This window comes from Hippocampus comes, unplaced genomic scaffold (genome assembly GCF_001891065.2).
Source record: "Hippocampus comes isolate QL1 unplaced genomic scaffold, H_comes_QL1_v1.1 scaffold309, whole genome shotgun sequence".
NCBI classification, from domain to species: domain Eukaryota; kingdom Metazoa; phylum Chordata; class Actinopteri; order Syngnathiformes; family Syngnathidae; genus Hippocampus; species Hippocampus comes.
The window spans coordinates 55,734-62,876 of record NW_017805838.1 but is presented as its reverse complement, the minus strand read 5'-3'; the positions used below and the strand labels follow the sequence as shown (position 1 = coordinate 62,876).

Genomic DNA, 7,143 nt, shown 5'->3' with positions numbered 1-7,143 from the left:
TGTATATGGTTTCTGTCAGAGGACAGACATGACACAAACATTATTAACATTTTCCGATGCTGTAAAAAGCCTGCGAGATGTGGGGATGTCAGTCAGGGGGCTGTTGTAAAAACAAAAAAAAAAAAGCTGCCTTTCATGTACAATTCACCGAGGGTACTTACTAAGAATGGGAATCTGGGCGGCCAAGAGAAGCATTTATAAACGGTACACGTGAGCTACGATAGCACGCTGCGAAAGTGCGTCCTGTGCCTCGTTCATCTTGGCTGTTGCTCATTACGGCATGCGTGTGTAAGTGTGTGCGTATGCGTGTGTGTGCGGTAACGGGTCGATCGCGGGAGGTTGGTCGTTCGAAAAGTAGATCTTCCGTCAAAAAAGTTTGGGCACCCCTCCTCTACAGGATGAACTGCAGGGGGAAAAAAAAAACTTTTAATCATGAATGCATGTTGTGTATTTGTAGCCAACTTAGTCATGTTGACAGCAGGCTAATGTAGTTCATATAGATACATCCAGCATGTGTTGCCTTCATTATAAGGCTTTTTATTTTTTGCAGCTTCAGACATATTTGTTTTGTTTATTTTGGTCCAATATGGCTCTTTCAACATTTTGGGTTGCCGACCCCTGCCCTAGCCCCTTCGTTCGGCTCCTCCTGGGGGATCATAAAGTGCTCCCAAGCCAGTCGGGAGACAGTCTCAATCGTGTCACGGGTCGTCCTTGGGGCCTCCTCCCAGTGGGACATGCCCAGATCATCTCACCAGGGAAGCGTGCAGGAGCAACCTGAACCCCTCCCAGATGACCTAGGTTCTCACTTTATCTATCAAGCCCAGTTTCACACAGCAGGATATTTAGCCTGGTTTCAGCCAAAAATCTCGCCTTTCGACGATCGTAAGACCTCTCCAATTACCGTAATAGCTCAAAAAGTTTTTTCTGAACAGATATTTCTGCTGTGTGTGGTGTGGTCAGACTGATCTTGAATGCTCAGTAGGACATTCGGGCCATTCCTCTCAAATAGGGGATATTCAACATGTTGGATTGTTTTCACCTAACTTCTGACTTTTTGTGGTGTGCCCTAAGGACAAACAAGCACGTAGCCGGTTGACAGTGATGTGCATCCAATGAGAAAGTGATGAGGTGTTAAGGTAGCAAGGCAGGAAAACCAAAATCAAATGGCGCGGCAAAAAGTACATGCTCGTGCTGTCTCAACTCCTTTGACCAATGGCTTTCTTTCAATTGCTTTTTTTCTGCTAAAAACAAACCATGAACTATCACACTGCCTCCTCTTTGTCTGCCATGTTTGTTTAGTCTTCTGTCAGGTTTAATCTCAGGAGTTTTTGTGAAATTTCCTGTCTGATGTGCGAATATTCATAAAGGAAATCGGTTCATGTGCACGAAGTGTTGATTTTGCTGTGTGGCTGCAACAGTGTATGTTCAAAACTGTTAAAACAGTGATCCCCACCCCCCCTCATCATGTGTGTGGTGTCAGAGTGTGGAAGTCAACACTTAAAATGTTGCTGTATAATCCAGGTTTTAGAGAGAACTTGGACACCCGGAGAAACTCATTTTGGCTGCTTGTATCTGGGATCATATTTTTTTTGGTCATAATTCACAGCTCGTGACCATAGGTGAGGGTGGGAGCATCGATCGACCGGTAAATTGAGAGTTTTGCAGAGCTGCCAGCCAATCGAAAATCACTTCCAGAACAATTTGCCTGAATTTTCACATTTTCTACCTTTTGTCAAGAACTTAACCACGAGACCCCACAGTAAATTTTGTAAAATGATTGGGGGAAAAAAAAAATTGCAAACTCTTTAATTACCCAACATCATCATGACTGTATAATCGTAATCTGTTATTTTAATAAATATATTGCATCAGCCATGTCATTTTGAGAATTCAGTCATAAAATTAAATATACAATTATTTATTCCTTCACATGTAATTTATTGTGCTCCAACAGCGATACATCCATGCATTTTCTGAACTGCTCTTCTTCAATAGAATAGTTTTACCAAAAATGTTTTTTTAATTTTTTTTATTTTATTTTTTATATTTTGTTTTCATTCTGAGCAACTTCATACCTGATTTACCAGGGGAGGTCCAAAATACATAAATTGCTCCTGAATCTGCATTTCAACTTCTCAACGTACCCACTTCTCTAGAGCCCTGAACAGACTGACTGGGAGGCTAAGGAGTCTGATCCTCCTGTAGTTGGAACACACCCTCCAGCCTCCAGCACCCTTTCTTAATAATTAAAAAAAGGAACCATCTCCCCACTCTGCCAATTCAGAGGCACTGCCCTGATGTCTGTGTGATATTGCAGAGCAGTGTCAACCAGTACTGTCCCACAACATTCAGAGCCTTTAGGAACTTTAGGCATCCCACCACCCAAGGCCTTGCCACTAAGGAGCTTTTTAACCACCTCGGTGACCTCAACCCCAGAGGTAGGAAAGCCCGCCTCAGAGATCCCAGACTCAGCTTCCTCATGGGAAGACATGTGGGTGGAATTGAGGAGGTCTTAGAAGTATTCTGCCGTGCGACACAATATTGATTCACGACTTCCCGAGTCGAGATCAGCAGTGCCCCATTCCCACTATACACAGTGTTGACGGTGCACTACTTCTTCCACCTGAGATGCTGGATGGTGCACCAGAATTTCTTCTGGCTGTCCGGAAGTTAACTCCTCCCATGCCCGAGTTCTCATCTCGGTGACCGTCAAGGCTGTATTCCAATTGGCCAGCCAGTACTCATTAGCTGCGTCTGGAGTCCCACAGGCCAAAAATGCCTGATAGGACACATCTTCAGCTTTACAGAATCTTCTCACCAATCGTGAACACCAACAGTTTTGGGGATTGTCACCACAACCAACTTAAGGCCACTGAGCGTCCATTTAACAATGGAGACACACTGGTACACTCTGACTCCATGTTTCTGGCCTCCCCCGGGATGTGGGTGAAGTTCTGCCTGAAGTGGGAGCTGAAATTCTGCCATATGTTCCCAGCAGATCCTTAACAGGGATCCTCCCCTGCCATTGGAGCCTACACAACAGCAGGTAGTAATCATTTGTACAACTCTGCCCCACTCTTAATCTGAGTGTCCAAAACATGCGACTGCAAATCTGATGATAAAATCACAAAGTCAGTCATCAAACTCCAGCCTATGGTGTCCTAGTGCCAAATGCTCATAAGGACATTCTTATGTTTGAACAACAAGCATTGGTCATGGACAATCTGTGACAAGCACAAAAATTCAATAACTCAACACTAATTGTGTGATCTGATTGGTGGGGAGACAGGGGAGGGAGGTGGGGCTGGAACACAATCAGGACAGACAGGACAGTGAGGGTGACTACACACTTTGAGACAGGGGAGGGAGGTGGGGCTGGAACACAATCAAGACAGACATGATGAGTGATTCAAATAGCTCATTTATCTTGGGAACTGGCTACAATTACTCATTTCATGTCACACTTCTTAATTTTTATGGTCAAAACTTTGACAAACCTGCTTTTTTTTGTAAGATATTTAATTTATTGTCTGACGTCTCTGATAGACATCGAATCATATGTGGTGATTTTAATTGTGTGCTTGATACTCATTTGGATATATCAGCACAATCAAATCTGTCACCTACTTCCCCCTCCATTAGTTTGAATAATTTGATGACCGCCACAAATTTGGTTGGTATTTGGAGAGTGCAAAACCTGACGTACAGAGAATATTCATTATTTTCTCAAATGCATAAATCTTATTCGAGAACAGACTACTTCCGACTTGATGCTAATATAATAAAAAAAGTGGTTTTCTCAAAATATAATTATATATTAATCTCTGACCACGGTCATTAGTCCTTGATTTTAATGATAAATCAAGGTGCATTGTATTGATAAGAAGTATAAGAAGTCTAGCTTTTGCTGGCGCTTTTCATTCATCCGTGCTTTTTGATCATCATTTTGTGAATTCATCGATGCAAAAATTTCAGACTTATTGGACTTAAACGATAATCATTCTCTTTTATGGTCTCCAAATACCCACCATGTTATTTGAAGCTAATATTTCACCGTTATTAAAGGAGGGCATGGACTTCAGACATGAAGATTTTTGCAAAGATATTGTCAAACAGGCTAAAAATATCTATATTTAATCCATTATCCATGAATACCAGGCTTTCTTTGTTGCTGATAGTTTGATAGGTTTTTATTGTTTAATGTTAAAGGATTCATGAACATCATGTATCATAAACACGAGAAGAGCTCTAAGATGGCCGCCATTTGCGTTGACAAGTAACAGACATTTGATCGAGATGAGTGCGCTTATATGTTGAACGTACTTTATTTTGTAATTTAGGACACTGTATGCTTGCCCATCCTCCTCCTTCCATCCTTACAAATCGATTGAGATCAACATATTTTTTATTGCACCATGGAACTCACCAAGGCTGTCCCCTGAGTCCATTGCTTTTTGCATTTGTTACTCAAACGCTTGCCGTCATCATTAGAAATCACCCAATGACTGACCCCATCTGATTAGGGAATGTGGATCATCCCGTTTCAGTGTATGCGTATGAAGAGGTTATTTTTCTGTCTCAACCTGAGCGATCTGTTCCTGTTTTGCTTAAATTTTTAACATCAAGTTTCAGGATATACAATTAACTAGCAGAAGAGTGACTTTGTGTCCTATAGTGGGAAAGGTGAAAAAAGACATCCCAAGAGTGTTGGTACCATACCGGCCTGCCAGCAGTCCGAGACCTGTGTCCCGTTGAAAATATGTAGTTCATTATGAAGAGACAAATATGACCGTGGAGAGCCCAGGCTGTTGAACAACTGGAGTTGTACAAACAGGAAGAATGGGAAAGAATTCTAACCCCAATGCTTCAACACTGAATGTTGTTTGTCCCCAAATGCTTATTGAGTTTTATTAAAAGAAAAAGTGACGTAACATACTATTTGGTGGGTTCCCTCAAGAAAACTTGCTAAGCCTGGTGGTTGAGAACCTGACTGTCTTAAAAAAAAAAAAAAAAAGTTTATATGTATGTGTGTGTTTGTATGTATGTATATATATATATTACAAGCCGCTACTTTTTTCCACACTTTCAACACTACGGCGTGTAATATGAAGTGGCTTTTCGAAATTATTTTTTTTCCATCGCGGGAAAAACATGGACCAATAAATTGAATGAGTCTTTCACTGAGGTCCAATGAGATTGTATGACTAATCACAACTTCCGCTCTTTTTGTCTTAGCGGGGGAAAAAATGTGTTACCCGGCAACAGTCGACCAATAAAATGAATGAGTAGTACACAGGGGTCCAATGTAATTGTATGATTACCGGTAATCACAACTTCCTTATTTCAGTCTTTCTTCTAACCCTGATCAACAAGGAGAATACCAGGATTCGGCATGAAGCTGGCACAGCTGGCCTTCTGTCGGCACTGGCATAATGCATGTGGGCCGAACACGGCCCAGGAGTGGCAAAGGAGGCACTGGCTTGACTCTGGCAAACCAGATGAGGGCCAGTTGTGGAGTGAAGTATTTGGGCCAGAAATCAATTTACAACTCCGGCCCATATATGGCCAGCCAGTATTGAGCCACCCTTAAATGCAGTTTCAGATTTTTATTTATTTTTTTACATACAGCCTTGTTTTGCAATTACACACCGATGCGGAATTCCATTCATCACACACACACACACACACACACACACACACACACACACACACACACACACACACACACACACACACACACAAACGCGCGCGCTAGCGTGCCCGCACACACATTTGCACACGCACGTACTAATTCTTGTGCATGCTCGCTAGTGCGCACACACAAATTGAACATGGTCAAGTAAGATTATGTTGAAGTCGACTGGCGTCAGCGAAAGAAGGTGCAAGTACAAGTTTTGAATTTTCATTTTTTTTTGTTATTTTTCCTCGTACGTACAGTACTTCAATGTACATCAGTCAAGTATTGCTACACTCCGATACAGTAGGTGGTGATGCACCGCAAACATTAGCTGCCACCCGCCAATTAAGAAGAAAAAGGAGATGGGGTCTCACCGGAAGGTGAGGCGCCCAGTGCTCGCCCCGCCGGAACGGAGGGGAGTTGGAGTAGCCGCCCCACAACCCTCCTGAAACAATAATCAGGCGAGGGCCCTGCCGGGGCCCTCACTGGGTGTGAACCTCGCGAGGCACCAGCCGATTGCCCAGGAGGAGGAGGAGGACAGCGCTCGCAGTTAACGACGACGCTCTTTGCCCACAGTTGCCCATGCACGCTCCGGTGAGACATCCAGAAAAGACGTGGCGAGTAAATTTATTTCATGCTTAGGTTAACATTTGTCCTTTGTGACAGTACACTGACAATTACAATACGAAGACAATTCTGTCTAGAGTTCAGCCTGAATTTTGAAGGGCGCTAATAATGACGATTAGCATGAGCCCGTGCTCCAGGCACAGACATGACTTCTTTATGGTGGCGAGAGATGGGCGAGATGCGACAACATGGCTCTGTTGGAATGCTACGACTCAAGCAACCCTAGTCAGAGGAGTTACATACACAGAATGCGGGCTGAATCGCCCGAAGTTTGAAAATAAACCGCTCAGCTATGTCACAGGCAGGCTGGGCATGAACCTGCTGCGTCAGTTTACGTGTGCATGTGAGTTTTGTGAAAATGTAGGTTATTGAACAGTCAGAGGTGCTGCCAAAAAAGAACCCTTTCTGCACTGAAATACAATGAAATTAATTTTGATTCACTTTGCTGCGATACAAACCGGATACTTCATACTTGACCATAAAGTTAATTTAAAACTTATTACCTCAATTCAAAAACAAAATCTGACGTTGAAATGAAAAGTTTTGTATTTGTAAGACTGAATATGAAAATAAACAGAATTTAATTTTCAGTGAGGATCAAATACAGTTTCAAAGAAAAAAAGTCTATCCTTTCAAATTCAGATTGTACAATTCAGATTCAAATATTCAATATGATTCAGAGTAAAATATACAAATCCATCCATTATCCGAGCCACTTAACTTCAATTCATGTAATTCAAATTCAGTATAAACTATTTAAAAGTTATTCATGTTTAATTTTTGGTGGCAAATATTCCGCCCCACAGTGTCACACCTAGTTTAGTTTTGGTTGTAAAGTG

The 7,143-nt window shown here is 42.2% G+C and overlaps 1 protein-coding gene across 1 annotated transcript in view; it reads right to left on the bottom strand.

Moving 5' to 3' along the window:
• Positions 1-7,143, bottom strand: part of LOC109526559 (UV-stimulated scaffold protein A-like) — a 38,598-nt gene that overhangs the window by 8,491 nt on the left and 22,964 nt on the right. The gene's annotated exons all lie outside the window — the stretch shown is intronic.